The sequence below is a fragment of the Lissotriton vulgaris genome, chromosome 6 (assembly GCF_964263255.1).
Source record: "Lissotriton vulgaris chromosome 6, aLisVul1.2, whole genome shotgun sequence".
Classification (NCBI taxonomy): domain Eukaryota; kingdom Metazoa; phylum Chordata; class Amphibia; order Caudata; family Salamandridae; genus Lissotriton; species Lissotriton vulgaris.
The window spans coordinates 1,379,141,982-1,379,164,049 of record NC_141694.1 but is presented as its reverse complement, the minus strand read 5'-3'; positions in this window follow the sequence as shown (position 1 = coordinate 1,379,164,049).

The following is a 22,068-nucleotide window of genomic DNA, read 5'->3' as shown; positions in this document are numbered from 1 at the left end:
CTGGCGCACCACTGGCGCACCACTGGCACACCAAAGGCAAGCCCATCTGCACCCTTCCGCGCCTGGACCGCGCCCAGCGCCAGAACCCCTGGACCCCGTGAAAGCCACCTCACCAAACTCCGCTATGACGCCAACACCCTCCACGCACCCAACGCCGGCCGAAATCACACCTGCTTCCAAGCCGTCCCAAAACGGACTCACAGACCTTTCTCCCTCCCATCTGCAGCTTCACCTGCGACAGAGCTACCAAACCTCCAAGGACTGGACCAAACCACCTCCGCTGCATACTCCTCAACACCCGCTCCGCACGCAAACATGCTGTCGAGCTCTGAGATCTGCTCGACACCTCCGCCCCAGACGTGGCCTTCCTGACCGAGACCTGGTGGAACAACTCCTCGGCACCCGACATCGCCATAGCCATCCCGGACGGCTACAAGATCACCCACAGGTATCGCGCCAACGGAATCAGAGGAGGAATAGCCATCGTCCACAAGTCCACCCTCAAGGTCGGCTCCCACGCAGACGACACCCTCAACACCGCCAAACACCTGCAATTCCTGATCCACACCGACCCCAACACCACCCTCAGAGGAACACTCATCTACAGCCCCCCCGGACCCCGAGCTCAATTCAGCGACTCCATCGCAGACCTCGCCAGCACCCACGCACTCGCCTCCACGGACTACATCCGCCTCGAGGACCTGAATTTCCACCTCGAGAACAAGAACGACGCCAACTCCGCCACCCTGATCGACAACCTCGCCAAACTCGGCCTCAGACAACCACTGAACTCGATCCATTTCACCTTCAATAAACCAACCACGCACCACTGCGCCCAACGGCTACCTCGCCGCTGCTGGAGAAAAGGCAACAAAGACCAGCTGATCAACATCCTCGCCCAAAACCCACCCACCGACCCCACCAACCCAGACACCGCAGTCTGCAACCTCAGACAGTGGATCAACAACTGTGCCAACACCCTCGCCCCACTCAAGAAACCCTCCAACAACCACGCCAGCAAGAGAACCACCTGGTTCATTGACGAGCTGCAGACCTCCAAACGCGCATGCCGGAGACTGGAGTAGATATGGCTCCACGAACGCACTCCAGACAACCTCGCAGCCCACAAGGATGCCACCCGCAGACCTCACTACCTCATCAGATTAGCCAAGAGATCCTCCTTCAAAGACCGCCTGGATAACAGCGCACACGACTGCAAAGAACTTTTCAGCATCGTAAAGGAACTCGCCAACGCCAATGACATACCGCCCTCACAAGAACTATGTAACTCACTGGCCAACTTCTTCCACCGCAAGATCGCTCACATCGATGACAGCTTCAACACCATGACCGCCCGTCTACGCCAGACCCCACCTCCCCTGTGAACACCACCAGTGCCAACCGCCGGACCTCCTGGTCCAACGTCAACAGCAAGAGACACGCAAGGTCATGAACTCCATCCACTCAGGATCTGCGTCAGGCCCATGCCCACACCATGTATTCATTATAAAGGGGGGGTAGAACCCAAGCAGTCACGGGGACCTGGGCGTCAAGTAGTAAATGTATAGAGGGGTCCCCGTGGGAGGGAAATTATTTCTGCACAAACAATAAAAAATTCCAAAAAGAACTAAGATGGTACTCAAAGGACAGGGATGTTGTCATTTATTCAACAACAACATATTTAACAATTTAAAGCAATGTTTATAATCATTTATAGATGAAAACGAGAAATCGAAAATTTGAAAGGGCCCCAAGGGGGGGAAGGGGGAAGGGGGGGTGTGCTCAAAGGTTGTGTGAAAGGTTATAAAGATAGTACACAGATTTAAACATACTGTACATATACACAATCAACAAGGAATTTGCAAATCATTCCAAAAAACCAAAACGGCCTACATCAATTAAGGCAAGTGTTGGGCAAGTTTAACAAAAAAGGTGGGGCATTCCACGGTCACGTGTACAAATCAATCGGGTACTGGAAATGTGCCGGATGTCCCAAGGTAAAGAGGTGTCGACAGGGAGGTGACATTAGTTAAAAACAAAATGAAAGCCATGGAGTCCGGGTCGTGGGACCTCTAGACATTTCATTCATTTCATTTTGTTTTTAACTAATGTCACCTCCCTGGTGTACAGTACTAAGACTGTTTTGGTTTTTATTAATTGATACTCCATCCCCTGACATGGGTTTTCATTTTTCAGATAGGACGGCCCCTCCTTGTCCCTTTCCCTACTACAACGGTCCTGATGAAGACCCCGGCAAAGGAATAAATTGATCCTAGAAATAGGGGTCGAAACGTCGACACCTCTTTACCTTGGGACATCAAATTTTCGATTTCTCGTTTTCATCTATAAATGATTATAAACATTGATTTAAATTGTTAAATATGTTGTTGTTGAATAAATGACAACATCCCTGTCCTTTGAGTACCATCTTAGTTCTTTTTGGAATTTTTTATTGTTTGTGCAGAAATAATTTCCCACACCATGTATTCAACAAAGCAGACGCTGCCATCGCATCCCAGCTACGGAAGGTCATCAACATCTCCCGGAAAGCTGGAAACAAGCCAAAATCAATGCCCTCCTCAAGAAGCCCAAGGTGGACCCCAAGGACCTCAAGAACCTCCGGCCCATCTCCCTGCTCCCCGCGAAGGTCATCGAGAAAATTGTCAACATGCAACAGGCCCGCCACCTGGAAGACAGCAACATCTTGGACCCGTCCCAGTCCGGGTTCAGACGAAACCACAGCACCAAGACAGCCCTCATTGCCGCCACAGACGACATCAGGCGCCAACTAGACAACAGCGAAACATCAGCCCTCATCCTCCTGGACCTGTCAGACGCCTTCGATGTGGTCTGCCATCGCACTCTAAAGACACGCCTCCTAGAAGACGGAATCCAAGAGAAGGCCCTTGACTGGACCACGTCCTTCCTCTCCGGCAGAACCCAGAGCGTCCGCTTCCCGCCCTTCCGATCCGAGGCAACCAACATCATCTGCAGCATCCCCTAGGTTTCATCCCTCAGCCCGCTGCTGTTCAATGTCTACATGGCCCCCCTCGCACTAGTGGCCCGCCAACACGACCTCAATATCATCTACTACGCTGACGACACCCAGCTCATCCTCTCCCTCACCAAGGACCCACGCACCTCCAAAACCAACCTCCATGAGGGAATGAAGGCCGCTGCTGACTGGATGAGGAACAGCCGTCTGAAGCTGAACTTGGACAAGACGGAGGTACTCATCCTCTGACCCACTCCCTCAGCCTGGGATGACTCCTGGTAGCCGACCACAATCGGAACAGCACCAACACCCACCGACCATGCATGCAACCTAGGATTCATCCTCGACTCCTCCCTCTCCATGTCTAAACAGGTCAACACCTTCTCCTCCTCCTGCTACAACACCCTCCGCATGCTCCGCAGGATCTGCAAGTGGATCCCGACCGAAACAAGAAGAATGGTGACACAGCAACGCACTCTACGCAGAAATCCCAGCCAAACACCTACGACGACTACAATGTATCCAAAATGCCTCTGCCCGACTGATCGTCAACGTCCCTGCCGCAGCCACATCACCCCCTACCTGAGAGACCTACACTGGCTCCCCATCGAGAAGAGGATCACCTTCAAGCTCCTCATCCACGCACACAAAGCATTCCACAACGCCGTTCCAGCCTACCTGAACAGCAGACTCAGCTTCTACCCCCCCACCCACCAGCTCTGCTCCGCCAGCCTCGCCCTCGCCGCTGTTCCCCGCATCCAGCGAACAACCTCCGGCATCAGATCCTTCTCCTACCTCGCCACCAAGACCTGCAACACCCTCCCTACCCATCTACGGCAGACCCAAGACCTACTCGCCTTCAGAAGACTCCTCAAGACCTGGCTCTTTGAGCAGTAGCGGCACCCCCTCACCTCAGCGCCTTGAGACCCTCACGGGTAAGTAGCGCGCTTTACAAGTACTCTGATTAATTGATTGATTGATTGATTGATTGATTGATTGATTGATTGATTGACAGACTGTAGGTAATCCAATAACAAAATGTTGTACGAAATGGGCAGACCAAGCTCCAGATATGGGTGTGATAAATTGAATCAAAATCATTGCCTCTCAGGGGAGCTGGCGGCATGGAAAGGTCGAAGTCATGTCAAATAGTTTTGTAGGGTACAAACAACATGACAAACATACAAGATAGAATACTGAATTAAAATCAAAAACACAATCTAATACTCTTTACAATGTCTTTAGTTTCATCTAATGATTTGTTTCCAAAATATTGTATGCATTCACTTTAACAAGCCATGTAGGATTAGACAAACATGAACATGAAACACAAATTATAGACATTGCAATGGTTTATCAAGTTCCAACTGAACCAGACAATATAATCTATTTAGGGACAGTGACCTCTATAGTCACAGAAATTGAAAACAGCCCTCCATCAGCAAAAATTATTTGAAGCCCCATCAAAACATTCTATAACTTCCCAGGCCATTTTCGGATAAACGCTGCTTAAAAATCAGATCATGGCATTTAAACAATACATAGATCACATATGTCTAAAGGTCCGAATCAGACTTGTTTCACTTTCGATGATCAAAACCGTGTAGCACGTAATAGGGTTTAAATATGGTTCTGTTTTTTATAGCCATGTAATCTTCCAAACAGTAATGCAAGTACCAAAGTTTTCCAAGACTTTCTAAAGATGACCAATAAAAAGAAATTACATTTTATTCTAATAATTTTGTAGTTTCTTAACAATGAGGGATACTGCTATATGCTCTTGACAGTTAATCCTTGAAAGACTTGAGAGGAATGTCTCATACGATCTAATATGGGTAGTAAATAGTAATTCTTTGTTCACCTCTCGGTGTTGAAAGATGAATGTAAGTTTAGTTGAGTATTTTTTATTTGGAATCAAAAAGGAAAGTGAAGAACAGGCATCAAAAGGAAAGAAAATGGTGTAGCAAAAATACAGAGCAAACAATTATTGGGTAAACAGTAATCTTAAACTAACTACAAAGCTATAAAAGATAATCAATAGTACAATGTAAAGAGTAGAGCAAAGTACATTTCTACTTATAATCTTTTTATTTTTTATACAACAAGGAGAGGGAAGAAAGAAAGAGAAGAGGAATAAAAAGAAAAAGGAAGATGAAAAGAAAGAACAGAGAGAAAGAAAAAAAAGGTAAAAGAGAGAGGTGTTGAATTTAGGTCAGAGATGAGTAACGAGTAGTGAAAGGTAACCAGAGTAAATCAGATTTCATTTTCTGAGATAATGATGAAGAAGAAAGAGTAGATATTCTATCCACATCACAAATAAGACTCCACCATGTTAACGAACATAGTTTAGAGTTATCTTTCCAGCAGGTAAGTATAACTCTCAAAGCAAGTGCAATAAAAAGATCAAATTACATTGGTTCCGGAGAGTGATCACAAAAATAATCAGCCATAGTTCCAAGAAAAACATTCTGAATTGATAGTGGTGGATTACATTTGAATATTGTTAAACATTAAGACCAGATATATTTCCTAAAATTAAATACATTAGGACAATAATATATTAAATGAACAAATGTGCCATTGGAGGAAAGACAGGACCAACATAAAGGTGAAGTCGACGAGTCAAATTTGTGAATAGAAGTTGGTGTAAAAACAGCTCTATTGTGCATATAAAATAACAATTGAGTAATATTGGCAGCTTTGGAAGTAATATAAACTTTATGCAATAATTTATCCCAACGTTGAACAGAGAGCAACACAGGGAGGTCTTGCTCCCATGTCAATTCAATAGAGGATTTAAGTCAAGTAGGAGTAAATAAGAGCTTATAAATGAAAGATGCTTTAGGTATGGAGTCGCAAGCAATATTATGCAATGGTGTCAATGGAATAAACGAAGTAGAGTCAGGAGGAAAGGTGTTGGTCTGTAAAAAGGATTAAAGTACAAGAGAAAGTTTAGAACACTGGGTTAAGGAGAATTTGGTAAACCATAGCATTCTTATAGTGAAGCAAAAGGGAAAACAGCGTTTTGGGAAGTTAATTGATGAACATCTAGGATATCCTTTTCTTTCCAATTTTTAAAATAGATTGACATGCCTTAACTTAATGACTGTATTATGCCAAGTAGAGGAGGCAAGTTAAGTTTGACAAAAATCAGAGCCATGAGTAAACAACAAATTCATTAATTGATAAGAATATTTTAAAATAGGAATGTTAGAAATAAAGGTACAGTGGGTCATAAAAATAACATAATGAAGAAAAACAATGTAATAAAGAACATTCAAAGGTGATCCAATAAGATATAGGGGGGGGATTCTTGATAATTTCTGGACAAACTATAAATTTGCCTAATTAAAAAAGCACTATGATATAATTTGAAATTAGGGAAGTGCATACCAACTTCATTTTTTGGTTTAATTAGTTTAGTTAAAGCAATACGTGCCTTTTTATTGTTGCAGAGGAAATTTGTACAAAGGGAACTCATTTGGGTAAAATAATAAGTACGGATTTTGAAGGGCACCATAGAAAGTAGAAAAGGATATGGGGTACAAACATCATTTTAATAGTTTCCAGTCTCCCCCACCCGGATAAGTAAAGAGGGGACCATGTAGATAATGAGTTTTGGATTTTAAGTTTTAAAGCAGTAAAATTGTGAGAGAGAGTGTGGGAAATAGTGGAGGAGAACCAGACACCTAGGAAGTTATAACATTGGTATTAGAAAACATAAACTGATAGCATGATGAGTTTAATGGTACAATTTTATTTTTAGAGAAATTTGAACTATAACCAAATAAAGTGCTAAATAAATAAACCAAAATATCGTCCGCAAAGGCAGTGAGTTTGTTTTTAAAAGGGTTATATTGAAAACCTGATACAGGAGAATAACAGCGATCTAGAAAGGAAGAAATTGTAAAGGTGAAAGGGGACAACACTGTATAGTGCCAATATGTAAATAAAAATAAGGGAAAAAGCATCCATTAACAAAAACACAAGCACATGGTTTAGACTATAGTATTCTGATAAATGAAATACATTTAGGGCCAAATCCAAACCAATGGAGAGTTTTAAACATAAATTGCCAATTTATACAATCAAATACTTTTTAAGCATTGTGGGATAGTGCAGTGAGAGGAAAAAAGTATTTTTCCCCAATGTAATAATATTAGAACACATCCCAGCATTATCAGAGGTGAGTATGTCCTTTATAAAACCAGATTGATCAGGTTTAATAACAAGGGGCATAACATCTTCTAATCTAGAGGAAAGAATTTTTGCAAACATTTTACAATCATAATTAATTAATGAGTTTGGGCGATCATTTTTACAAAGGGTGTGATCTTTGTTTGCTTTAGGAATGATAACAATAAGAGCATCTAAAAAAGAGCCTTCAGATTTAGATTTTTATAGGAAAGAAGTAAAGAGTTCAAGTAAGTTATGAGCAAAAAATAGATGAAAATGAGGAAAATAGTTCAACAAAAGAAACATTAGGGCCAGGAGCTTTGGCTTTCTTTAAAGATTTATTAGCACCCACAATCCTTGAGTGTTATCTCCTCTTCAAGGGTAGGTAGCATGTCTGGTATTGAAGGAGGATTAGGAAGATCATTAAAAAAAGATTGAATATTATATTCAGAAGGATGAGAATTTTTTGTATACAATGATTCATAATAGGATTGAAAGGTGTTAACAATATCACAATCGGAGTGTAATATAGTGTTTGTGTGGTCATTACGAATAGGTCAAATATTTTTTGTTTCCTATTTAACTTATAGATAGTTGGCTAAGATTTTAACAGCTTTATTTTGACCCCCATGGTTTTTAGATTTAATTTTAAGGAGGATGTTACATGCATCAGTAGAAGGCAATTTATTCAGGAAGGATTGGGCTTTGATACAATCTCGCAAATGGGAAGGGGATTTAGAAGTGGAGTAAGTATGTTCAAGAGTCTGGATGTGTTATAGAGTAGAGCTGTATTGGGAATTCAATATTTGTTTTCTTTTTGGCAGTGTAAGCAATAGTAAAGGCCCAAATAAAGGTTTAAAGGTGTCCCGATTGTTAAGAACGGAAGTGTCAACAGACTTATTAAATGAACAATATTCTTTAATAATAGAGGTGGCTTCCAAAATAAAAGTTTGATTGGATAACAGAGAACTGTTAAATCTCCAACAAGCATGTTTGGTATTATTAAAACAGAAGTCAAAAGAGGATAGGGCCAATTTCGAATGATTGAATAGAGAGGATGAAAGATTTGGAAACTAAAATATAATCAATTATAGACATAGTATAATGAACATTAGAAAAAATATATATATTCATATGTATCAGGGTTACAAGTTTTCCATACATCATAGAAGTGACAAGAGGCAATGTTAGATTGGAAGGCTTTATGTGATTTATCAGGTTTGAATTTGCATTTAGATTTCCTATCAGAAAATGGGTCTAACCAATCATTCAACTCACCTGCAAAAATAATATCAGGATTAGTAATTGAGGGTAGTTTTAATTTAATAATATGCCAGAAGTCAGGGTTAGATTTAAAAGGGCCACAAATGTTAAAAAAGTAACTTGTTTCTTAAAGATAGTGGCATAAAACATTACCCAACTTCCATTCATATCACATTCAACTGACAAAATGTTCATGTTTTTAAACAATTTATGGCACAATATAGCTACACCACCCTTAGGATTGACAGCAGGAGAAAATAAAACGTGATCCACCCATTGATGCTTAAGCTTAAGCAATTCAACATCATTACAGTGGGTTTCTTGGAAAAAAGCGACGGGACAAATACTTTTTGACAAATGTGAAAGTACCTTTTGATGTTTAACAGGATGACCCAGACCTCGAACGTTCCACGAGACAACATTAAACATTTTGCTGGGTAAAAAGAGGTGTACAGGAACTGTGATGACATTCTGCAAAAATAATGAAGAAAACAGGAAGACACCATACATAAGCAATCAGATAATATGAAGATACTGCTCAAAAAATTAGAAGAGAAACAAATACACACTCATACAATTATAGATAAAAAAGTAAAGAAGAAAAGTAAAAAGGAATAAGGAATAGAATAGAAAATATAAGGATAAAAGAAAGAGGTATTAGAATGAGAAAAAAATGAAAAGACAGATAAGGACACAAAGCCATGTTTGAAGTAAAAAGGAAGGAGAATGAGTACAAGGTATATCAAGACCGCAAGCAAGAAGGACAACAGAGAAAAATAAAGATGATAGAAATGATGCCATATAAATTAGATTAAAAGACAGGTAGCAAAGTAAGAGAGGCCATGTATAACTAACAGTTTAGGAGTGTTGCATATTGATGTCCATGGGTTGCTTTGCAATATTTTGCAGGAACATTTTTTATATGACCGGATCTTCAAAGGATTGGGAGACTCCTTCATAGGAAATTTCACAAAGGCATAGATGCAAGATGCCATAGCAAATGTTCAAATTTCTCAGATGTGGACCAAGGGCTAGAAAGTCTTTACGTCTAGCATTGGTTGCATTGAAGATATCTTGAAAGATGAAGATGTTGTGGTCAGACCATTCAAGACAACGTTTTCCCTGGCTGCTTTCAAGACATGCATCAAATCAGTAAATTACAAAAAGAGAATTATGATGCCACGAGGTCTAGTAGGTTGAGATTGGAGATGGCCCAGATGGTGTGCTCATTGAAAATTTATGGGGGAAGGAGACTGAAGGTCCAGAAGATCAGGAAGAAATTTCTGTAAGAAGGATAGAAGATCAGGGCCCTCAATGTTCTCAGGAAGACCATAGAGGCAAATATTATTACTTCTATTGAGGTTTTCAAGATCTTCAGTGTGAAGTTTTAGTTTCTGAATTTCGTGTTCAAGCATGGTCATTCTGACAGCCATATCTGAAAATGGGCAAAATATTGTTCCATGTCGAGCATTTTGTCATCCATAACAATGCAACGATCTTCAATTATTTGCAGTTTTTTTTATTAGTAGGGTTCATGAAAGGTTTAAGGTCACTTACCTTGTCCAAGATCATGTATAAAACAATATTATGAGAAGACTGGATGAGAGATGGAAGATCATTTTTGGCTCTCTTAGGTTTAGTGCCAGAAGACTATGGTTTAGTGATAATTTGGAAGTCACTAGCCATTTTGATAGAATGCACCAATCGCTGAGTGTGCTTATGTTGGGATCAAAGTCTGGCCATGCAACAACAAGTGGTGAATAAGATCCGTTGAAATGATAAAGAACAAACTTCAGAGATGTAAACAATGTTCTAAGGAGATGGCGGTCTTCGGGATGCGATTATCGGTCACCTATGAAAAAGCAGGTTAGACAGAAGAAGTTTGGTAGTTCCAACCAGCTTGCGAGTGCACAAGGAAACAAGGGAAAGAAAACCCCTAAGAGGCTACTTAACAATTTATAGCTCCAGTTGTTGAATCACCATGTTTGCATAGGGAGTGCATATCCCTTAATCAGGATGACAAACAGGACCGGCAAAGTCAATAAAAGCGAAAGGTACCAGCTTGTGAAGTCAGATAGAACATAACATTTTCCTTCAGGCACATAGAACTACGTGGTACAACAACATCACAGTGTCCTCAAATATAATTATCTTGTATTCTGCATATTTTGTTAGAATCTACAATATTTTCGTACAATAATTAGCGTTATAAAGGTCTTCAGTCGATAGAAACTCAGAGCAGAAAGGACCAAGACTGCCAAAAGCAAACAAAAGACTCACCCAGTTAATGTTTGGAAGATTCCTGAGTAGAGGATCTGTTGCATGAGCACCGCACAGCACGCCTATGAAATGGCAGCCATTTGCGTATGAGTAAATTTTACAGCAACAGCAGGGCAACGATGAAGGGTCTCACAAAGTGTTCTTAGGCTTGCAGGAATGTAGAAAGGTAAGGAAACAGGATACCATTATGAGTTACATTTAGAATGACCATCAGAGGCAAGAAATTCGAAACAGTAGCTCTGTGAGGCGAAAGAGCTCAGCGGCCTGCCGCCATCTTGCTTCAGCATAAAGCCACGCCTGAATATAGGTTTAATGACACTAGAAGCTCTTTAAGAGCGGTGATGTTGGCATGTAGAAACATTGCCACCAGCTTTTAAAATCCCCATGACTAAAACATGGGCAGCATTAATCAACTATGTAAAAATTCTATCCATGTGGAATTTAATTTAGAAAGGATTAGGACCACAGTGTCAGAAGCAAATTATAAATGTGATTACCTTATGAACACAAGATCCTAAACTCAAATGGAGAAGCCCAGTGTTAATATTGGTAGGTAGAGAGGTTCTGACAGTTAATCTAAAGGAAAAACTGCAAACCACTGAACCATAATTCACCCATGTTTGTCAGTTGTACAAAAAACTTCAGAGCATATTTTTGGGGATTGAGGGCAGACCGAATAAGAGACCACTCTCCTGCAGCCATGCCCCTTGATGAAAATGCAATAAACTTCTTTCCATTTGATCAGGTCATAGAGGTGTGTGGCACACTTATTAACAGTCAACGCATTAATTACCTATTAATTAAATTCTGTTATAGTTTTACCAGCTCACAAAGGTAAATCTATAGGCCAATATTTCTGCGCATGTAGATTTATGCCTCTACCTGGGCATAAATCTCCACTCAAATACAATTCAGCAAAATATATTTACCTCTATGAGCATGAGAACATGTCCCCAACCCCTTACATGAGGGAGTGGAGATAAGTACAGCTCAAAATATGACCATAAATTTACTTGTAGTAACTTTACAGGCATCAGTCAGATGTAAATGTGCCAAAAGTAGCTCAACATAGGGTAGGCCGAGATGTCCACCTACACTATGTATAACTACAAGATGAAAAGAATAGGGAAACAGGGTACACCAGAGGAAACAAATACACTCCTGACAAGCAACAGAAGTGGAAGCATATAAATGCATTCCACACCATGATCTCTGCCCACTTCCAACTGTGCTGCAAAATATTATGCTTCCAGACAGCAGCTACAATTGTGTGTATTTGTTTGGGAGAGGCATGTGTCTTTGATTGTTTGTGTACAGTGGTGTTTGATGATTTATGAGTTTTTGTTATAATAGTTTACTGTGTGGGTGCATGCAACATCTAAATATATATGACATTTTTTATTAGTTTAATTTGTTATTTTTTACTGTGTGCAGTGTCTAAATTGATATCAAGTTTCTTTCCCCTAAATGTATTGATTTTCTTTATGTGCAGGTTTGTGCTGATAGTGTTATTCACTGTCTCCTTTGAGCCCCTTACACTATATGTGTGTCTCTATGTGTTATGTATTACTTCGCCCAAGCCTTGACTGAAGAACATTTTTGCCTGTTTGGGTTGTTCTACAAATAGAGTAGATGTGGACGTAACTTTTGTGAATAGCAACTAATGTAACCTTTGAAGGTTTTTTTTTGCTCTTCTAACTATGTAGAAGATATCCCCTTTTTTCTGCCACATTCCCTTGTTATTTCCACATGTAAACCTAATATGTAAGAATACTTTTGCAGAGTTCTACACATTCTCAGAGTAGAACCCAGCACACAACAGATAGGACAGGCTTTGGCACAGATCTACACTGGCAGATATGGGAAGCGTTTCAGGACATGTTCATAAATGCCTTTGTAAATTGATCAAGGTGTGTCAAACAGTAACAGATCAAAGAGTGAATTGCTTACAATTTTAAAATGTACATTTAATACAAACAAATCTGAGAGAAAGTACTAGTTTTTCCCACCTCAATGCATGATAAAAAAATATATGACACCACTGGGAAAATAGCAGAATACAATGGCGTCCACTGCCCTCGATATCACCTAGGCTTCAACGGCACAGCTACATACAATAAAGACACTCACAGGAATGCTGGTATATATCACATAATAGCCCCGAGCAACCACTCCACCAGTTATTAATCCCCTGTGTCGTTCCAAGCCCTCGAGCTGTGGAAGTGCCATACATTGTATTGGCACTGTACATTTCTTCGGACTTTTATTATAACACAACATTTCTGAACTGTTTCCTTGGTACAAAACAAACATAGTCTCTCAGCATCTGGCTTGCTACCGGGTTGGGCCGGAGTCCATACTTCTGGCTTGGGCTGCCTGAATCCCTGCTCCGGGGAGTACTTGTGTCTGAGCTGGTCACTTAAGTGTCATTGTTTCTGCTCGAGAATGGCTGCATGCCTAGGACTTGCTTCTCTTGGTGTTGCCTCAGCACACTCCTGACCCCTTTGTGTCATGCCTTACCAAAGGCTGAACATCATGGTTTCTCCCTATGGCATCTTGTCCATCTCCTTTGGGTTGGCATCTTGATTTCCTGCCGGGGATCCAACTTTTCATGAACCATGAGTCATTCATGGCGACTGTGGATTGACCTCAAAGAATGGTGACCATTGCTCCTTGGAAAGTGACGATCTCCCACACCTCCTTCTTAAATGGAGGGCATAACTTCCACTATGGACTCCAGTCATGCGTGATCACCTTTTCTCCTACCACCAGATGAGGAACTTCTGATTTTTGGGCCTGGCTTGTTCGGTATTCATGCACTTCCTTTTCTCCTAAGCAGCCTGTATGTCAAGGTGGCTGGGCTCCAGCAGGGTCCAGCCAAAATGATGTCTCTGGTGGGTCTTTGCATCAACAGATCACTCAGGGCGCACCTCATGTTACTGTGTGGTGTTTGCCGGTAAGCTCTTACCAATCAGTGTGGACAACACTATTTGTCTTCCCTTTGCTCTAGTCTGATGCCGCCTGCCTTGTTCAGTTAGCACATAAGGTGCTTAACTTCCCTGTTGGCTCACAATCAATCCTGGGTCACTTTGCGGTGTTAAGACTATGTAAATATGACTGGAAGACCTGCCCCTGGAATGGGGGCCCGTTAAAAGTTTTGATCTCATCCCGGATCCCCAGTAACACAAAGATCTTTTGCAGTACTGACCTAACTTTTGAGAATGATGTGGAGGATACCATCTCCAAAGCTGTATATTTGGAATGGCTCTCAATGATCACTGCTGTGAGATAGCCGTCTGGGAAACTGCCAAAGTCCATACTGACACAGGACCCCAGTGTCAGACACTGCTCCTCTGTAATTACCAGAATAGGCAGGGATGCTCTCTTCATTATCATGCATGAGTAACAGCCTCTGACTTTATCATCCACCCAGATGTCCATGCCAGGGCTCAATACTTTGTCCCTTAGCCTGGCTTTTGTCTTCACAGTGGGTGGGTGACCTTGGTGGGCCAGATGGACAACTTGTGTTCAAAGGCTCTTGAAAATAACGATCTGCCTGCCGTGGAAAAGCATGTTCTGTGCACTTATGCTTAGCTCGTCTCTGACCCTCCAGAGTTGGACGATTGCTGCCTGCTCAATGGCTGTCAACAGCTTGGTGCTATCTAGAGAGTTCAATCGCTATTTCGTGAGAATCATTTCTTTCTCCTTTTATACATTAGTGTCAACTTTGTTGCTTTCTTGATCTTCTCAAGAGTTAGTGCCCGGTGACAGTCGTCATATACCACCATCTTCACAAAATCTTTGGCACCTACCCCTTCCTTTGTCTCTTCAGGAACAAGGGCTTATGGTCTGTAATGACCAGAAATCACTGCCCACAGAGGCACAATTTGAAATGGCGGCAGGCCCACCAGATTGGCAGTGCCTCACGCTCAATCTCCCCTTAACTTGTCCCAATGTCTGTCAATGCTCTACATACACATGCAATCAGGATCTATGACCCCTCACATTTTTCCTGCAGGAGAACTGCGCCAAGCTCCAAAGGGCTCGCGTCTACCATCAGCTGAGTCCGGCACCTTGGGTTAAAGTATGCAATGGTGGCATCTTCCACTATTGTCTCTCTCGCTCATCGGAACACCAGGTCGGTGCATGTGTTCCACTACCACAGGACATCATTCCTCATCAGGTTTTGCAGAGGTTCCGATAGGGGGGCTAGGTTTGGAACAAATGACTCACAGTAAATGACCATCTTGAGAAAACTCATCAGCTCTGATGCATTCTGAGGGATAGCTGCATTCCTGGTGGCGCCAACCTCCTTGGGTCTACCTGCAGTCTGTTTCTCGAAAATATGTTCCCAAAGTGCTCTATAGAGTTTTCATAGAGTGAGCCTTTCTGTTTGTGTAGGGGTAGCCCACAGTCTGCCAACTGCTTCAGGGTTGCCCTCAGCCGTACATGCTGTTCTTCCAGCATGTACATTTCAGAGAATGTTAGAATGCCATCGCTGATGTTCACCACCCCGTCTAAGCCAGAGAGAGTCTCACGGATAGTGTTCTGACACACCTCTGCTGCCAACAATGCTCCAAAGTTCAACCTTTTGTATCTTCGGAGCTCAATGTACCTCGAGAAAGTGGTATATAGTGGCTGGATGGGTCTAGCTCCAGTTGGTGGTAGCCTGCATTGAGGTCTATTTTTCAAAACCATTTGGCCACGGTTAGGTCTGCCACGATGTTGTCGACTGTCAGGGTTATGTGCCTCTACTTATGGATGGCCTATTTTAGGGGCTGCATATGTACACATAGTCTGATAACCCCACGCTGTTTCAGATTAGGTGCTCTCACCAGTGGGAAGACCCATTGGGTGCACCCCAATACTTTTTCAATCACTCCCTGTTGCTCTAGGTGCCACCGTTGTTTCGCCACCAACAAAACTCTCAGGTGGTGGAGTGCCATGGCCTCACTGTGAAATCAATGTGCAGATTTACTATGTAGTCATTTAGCCGACCCAGCCCCTAGAATAGGTGGGGAAATTCTTTTAGCATATCTGCAGCATGACATTCATGTATCTATTGCGTGAAGATGACGAGCCCAACTCTTTCCCATTGTGGCATCCTAGGAGAATGCTGATAACTTCTTCTGTCTTGTGAAACTGGGCTCGTATTGATTTTATTTTGTTCACTACCATGACCTCCATGACTCCTCTCAGCTGCAGTGGCATGGTGCCTCCATCAGTGTAGATTCTTGCATTTGTTGGAGCCAGTTTGGGGATTGGTGTGATCTTGCTGAACTGGCCGAGTCCATGACATGAACAGAAGGACCAGTGTTGATTAACACCTTGACTTTGGGGCCCTCCATGTCGACGGTGCACATCGGTGGTGGGCACTTACGGTTGACTTTCCTGCCCGCTAAAAAGATTGTGAATACTTACTCAGAGTCATCTTCCTTGGGGTGCTTCATTGGGCCAGCAGCTTTGGCTGAGGGCCAATCTCTTCCACCTCTAACAACAGTTATTGTAGGGTTACTTTACCTTTTTCTTTGTATCCAGCACTGACACTGTGCTCACTGTTCCTACACACCTTGGAGAAGGAGTTAATGCGCCTGCTTTCGGAAAATGTTTTACCTTGCAGCAGGCACACATTTGGCATATGATGATTTTTCAGACCTCAGTTGCCGTACCCCATCTCAGGCGGTTTGAACATGTTTGCATCCCAGACCTGAGCAGGCCATCTCTGGATGGAATTCACCTTATTTTTCCTTTGCCTTCACCTTCACCACCCGGGGTGCACCTGCCAGGGCTCCTCCCCTCACCAACGCAGCTTCCGTGTCATCAACTCGACTATCACCAGCTCACGTGACAGTGCCACAATCAATATATTGCCCAGTAAAATACCTGGCTGACGCAGTATGATTTGCCTCAAGATGGTCGACCGGCAGCCTTCAATCAGCTGGACCCTGATGTTATTGAGCCGGTTGCTGTTAGTGCAGTTTATTGCCGATTTTCGTAGTTGTGCATAGAAGAAATTCACAGACTAATCCCCACTTGCCATGACTGTCTGAGCTTAAACCTCTCATAGTCAGGGTTGAGCTGGGGGTCAAAATTGTGGTTCAATTCTGCCGCTGCAGTGTCAAAGTCAGCACCCGCACCTGTGTTGGGGAGGTGCTCAAACAGGTCATATAGTTCCTCATTCCCAACGTGGAGCATCATTGACATCTTCACAGCCTCATCTGTTTCAAGTGTGGTGTGAAAATAGTGCTACAGGCACCCAATTCATTTGGGCCAGTGTGAGGCAGCCACAGCAGGGTCCACCTGGAGGCTGAACAGTGACATCACCATAACAGAGGAGTGGTCACAGTACACAGGGCAGTTGCGGCAAGATTATGCTGCTGTTTGGACATCTTGTGCAATGCCTGAGTCTCTCTCACGGGGAGCCTTGGGAGTCGATGCCAGGTCGGGCGCAGCCATTTTCTTTTGATGCAACCTGGGGGGTGGGGTGGTGCCCTTGACCTCGGTATGAGCAGTTTTTGAGAGTCTTCTAGCAAAGCACAGTCTTTGCCATCCCGTCTCTCTGTACCTGCCACCCAACATCTTGCAGTATTGTCCAAATAGCACTCAATGCCAGCATCAGTTCCTTCACATGCTCTATGTGTTGTCCCACTTATCTGTTCTTTAGTGTGACTGGCTCCAAATATATAGAGAGATACACTTAGTTTATGTTCATCAATTACAATTATTGTTGTTCTGTACTTTCAGTGAATTTAGTATCATGGCACCCTCCGGGGCATGTTTTATCTGTGTTCTGTTGGTCCCTGACCGGAACCGCTGTGCTGAACTTCTTGTCTCGGGGCTCTTCAGCACCACAAGCCGAATCAACGAGAAGGGAGTGGCATATTCTCCTGCCGCGAGATGGAACTGTCACAGCTGGCAAGCGTAGCCCTGGTCTGCACACACACAGGGTCCATGCTGCCGCAGTGTCCTGCAGAAGGTAGGGTCATGCAATACAGACACTCACTGGTATGCTGGAGCATATCATGGAGTTGCCTCGAACAACCACTCCACCCTTTATTTAGCCCCTCTGGCTGCACTAGGCCCTGGAGTGTGGAAGTGCCATACCTTGTATTGTAGAGGTTGGATGGCACTCTACAAATACTATGAGGAGACCAAACCCTCAGCTTATGCTTGGTATAATTTTGGGAACAAACTGGCAGTGTGGCTCACTTTCAGATACTCTAGGCCCAACAAAGCCCAATCAGCTTTGGGTAGCCATTAGCAAAGGCTAAACAGCAAAAGCAATAGAGCAGAAGAAGTAGCTGCATGCTGCAAATACAGCGAGCACTGTGAACACATTATTGCAATATGCCACACAATCGTTATCAATGAATCTTAAAAAGATGACTAAAGATAACATATATTCAGAGTATTGTGTAGAACATATCACCAAAGTCAAGCTTCTCACAAATTAAGGTTAATTTATTGGTTTATCACTGGTTAGCACATTAACCGAAAGAAAATTAAGGCCAGAGACTAAAATAGGAAAAGAAAAACGTAATGACTAAATTATAGTCTTTGAGTTCACACACAAATAAATACAGTGGCTTATATTAAATGCAGTTTTAATTGCACTCTATATGTACCAAGTGAGATTTTTAAAAACCTCATAATTCTGATATGTGTGATACCAGGAGTAATCGCAAATGTCGAAAATGATCAGCACGCTCGTATTGAAAGCCTCAGTCTACTTTTTGAAGTAACCACAGACGAAACCAAATCAAAAGATTTAAAAAAAATTCACTTTGATTCATCAGCAGACGCTGGGCCTGATGTATCAGATGGAAGCCAAGATGGAACCAGTATCATTTTCATTTTCCTCGATTTCCAATGATCTTTCAGGAAATTCTGAGAAGTGAACTTATGCCTTGGCCTGCTCTTTTTGGCGAGGCATCTATTGCTAAACATATTCTCTTAAGCACAGAGTGAGGCCCCAGAGTGTGGGCCATAAGCCCAGCTCTGCTCGTGCTTTTTCATCGTTCTTCTCAACTCCTTACGTTCACCCCACTTTTTGAGTTCCTTCTCCTTGCTTTTCCCTCATTCGCACTGTTATATCCTTGCTTTTACCACTGTTTTTAAATGCCTTCTTCTTGCTTTTTCCCTCATTTTCTCTACTTTCTATTGCTTGTTCCCACATTTCTTTTTAGCTCCTTCTCCTTGCTTTTCTCTCATTTTCACTGATTTCTCTTGCTTTATCCACCTTTTTGCGTGCCTTCTCCTTGCTTTTCCCTCATTTTCACTGCCATCTCATTGCCTTTCCCATTTTTAGAGACTTCTCCATGCTTTTCTCTCGTTTTCACTGCTTTGTCCTTGCTCTTCCCCTGTTTTTTGAATGTCACTGGAATCAAGCTATCCCAGGTATGCCCAGACATGTGTCTCAGGCTCACTGTGCCACTGGAATAAAGCTATCCTGGCTGCAGAGCGGTGAAACCCTGAAACTGGTCCAAGGATGCTTGTTTCCGGTCCATGGAGGACCTGGCTTGGCAGTTCTGGCTGGACTATTCCCATGAGGCACAGGGTCAAGACTTATTTGCATATAGCCAGGTCTAAACCAGGGTGGCATGGTGAGAAAAGAATGATAGATTTAACCTAGATCTCTTGAGTGGGGGTGAATGTTTTGATTTGTTTTGCATTCCGTTCATCAATTGTGTGTCTTTTGCTTTCTTGCCCTAAGTGCGCCAGGTATGCCCAGACGTGGGTCCTGGGCTCTCTGTGCCACTGTATTTAAGCTATCCTGGCTGAAGAGGGGTGAACCCCGAAACCGGTCCTAGGATGCTTGTTTCCGGTCCAGGGAGGACCTGGCTTGGCAGTTCAGCAAACTAATGATGAAATTAACCCTGATCTCTTGACTAGAGGTGAATGTTTTGAATTGTTCTGCATTCCGTCCATCAATTGTGTGTCTTTTGCCATAATACATAGAAGCCTGTGTATGTTTCACCTGTTTTTTTTACATATATTAATTTTAACAAAAAGTGGTCTTTGCTTTTCTATGATTATTGCATTGTCCCTTTGTGTTTGTATTTGAGTGATATGACTGAAATTCCTGAACCTAATGGCTATTATTTCCCCCTGATGAAAGGCATTTACGAAATGCAGTGAGGTATCCCACAAATAAAATATTTTGAATAATGAAAAATTACAGGAAGTAAAGGATTGCTTTACAAATGTAGATGATTCAATGTATAATTCTATTGACAAACAAAGTAGAAGAACTTGAGAAATCAGAATGACAAAACATTTGAGCCCACTCTCAGGCACCTTGGATAAGCTTTGCACCAGGAGACACACTCTTAATTAGGGTGCATTTATCATCTCAACTTGAAATAAAGCGCCCATTGTTGGTGAGGTTGCCATCATGAACTTAGATGCAGTTTTTTCATTTGTATCAGAGAATTAATACATCAGTGGTGTCTTTCTATCCACAATCTAATTTAACCCGTTAAGCGCGCCGCAAATTCTGCCCCATTGCGGACGTTCCATTGCGCGGGCAGAATCGGAACGTTCAGCGGATGTGCGCAGCACTAGCGAGGTAGTGCACGCGACGTCCGCCGAATGTTTGCAGCACTTAACGGGTTAAAATCCTCGACTCTAAACTCTGTAAGCAAGAATATTGTGAATCTTTGAAAACTTTTCATGCCTTACCAAAGTCATGATTTACCATAACGTAGCTTTCACTTTTTCTCATGCTCTTTGAACATGTTCCAATCTTAGCCTGGTCTGAGATAACATCAAGGTATTCCTTCCTTTTTAAATCGTGACAAGTACCATGCGAGAGGCACCTTGGTGGAAGCATTTGTCTAACAAACTACCCAACAAGCTGGGGCAAAGCCTATAGTATTGACATTTGTTCAGAATTTGAATCAAGCTTGTGCATGCATAGAAAACATCAAACCTATTGAACAAAATTATACATAAAAGCGGTCTGTAGCTTAGCTGTAAAAATAGCTGCTTTATTTCCTGTAGAATCCATTTTCAGATGCTATAGTATGCGCTCACTGCTCTGTGCTATCATGATGCTTTCAACTAATTTCTAATGTAAAATGTTCCCCAGTTCATATCATTGGAGGCAAAAAAGAACGCCAAAGCAGCCAACAAAAAACTGTGGGGCATATTCACAAGCCCCTACCGCCACCACAACTTCATTTTCAGTGATGTTCTGGTGACGATAGGGGCCTCGCCTTATTCACAAGACAGCATTAAGCCACTTAACGCGGCTTAACGCTGCCTTGTGAATAGGCCCCCTTTCATGCTGTGTTTAGCATGAAAGGGGCGTGCAGTGGGTGTTGTGGTGGGTGTTCCACCGCAACACCCATTGATATTTACACTGCCCCCTATTCACAAAAAATCAATCAATCAATCACTGCATTTCTAAAGCACGCTACATACCCGTGAGGGTCTCAAGGGCCCGGGGGGGGGGGAGTGAGGGGGGGGCTGCTACTGATCGAAGAGCCACGTCTTGAGAAGTCTTCTGAAGGCCAGCAGGTCCTGAGTCTGTCGTAGGCTGGTAGGGAGAGTGTTCCAGGTCTTGGCGGCGAGGTAGGAGAAGGATCTGCCGGCGGCGGTGGTTTTCCAGATACGAGGAACTGTGGCGAGGACGAGGTTGGCGGAGCGGAGGCTTCGGGTGGGGGTGTGGAAGCTGAGATGGTTGTTGAGGTATGTAGGTCCGGTGTTGTGTAGTGCTTTGTGTGCGTGGATGAGGAGCTTGAAGGTAAATAGGTGCTAACGGTAAATAGGTAAATAGGTGCTAACGTCAATCTTAAGACCAGGAAAACCCTGGTCTCAAGTTGGCGATATGAGGAGCAATGCTTTTCTCCTAGCTTTTGCATTTACCATATGTGTTGCCTTGTGCAGCACATATGGAAAATGCAAAACGCCATGGTTTGTTTATGTACAGGAAGTTGTCCCTACAGTATGCTGTTTTTTAAAATGCCGATTTATAAGTTACATATGGTGCAGCCTTGCTTTTCCGCCTCTCTCCGCCACATCCTTGTGAATATCTCCCTGTGAGCCTAAAATAGTTGGGCGTTGCCATCCAAAATATGAATGACAGTTTCCTAAAAGTCAATGGCTTTTTCCGAGCAAAATAAACCAATGGCTAAGAAAGGCTCCTCAAGGTAAATTTAGAATATAATATTTGCCATGAGTGGCTCAAGCGAAAAATAATTACTGTTCTCCACTTTAATTCGGTCTCCCTAACTACATAATAAGCTCATGTCAAACTATGCAACATACTTGTGTTCCTCTTCTTTTCTCTATCGTCTTCGATGTCAGATTTCTCTTAAGTCCTTCTCTGCTAGGATGGCTACTCTTTCAAA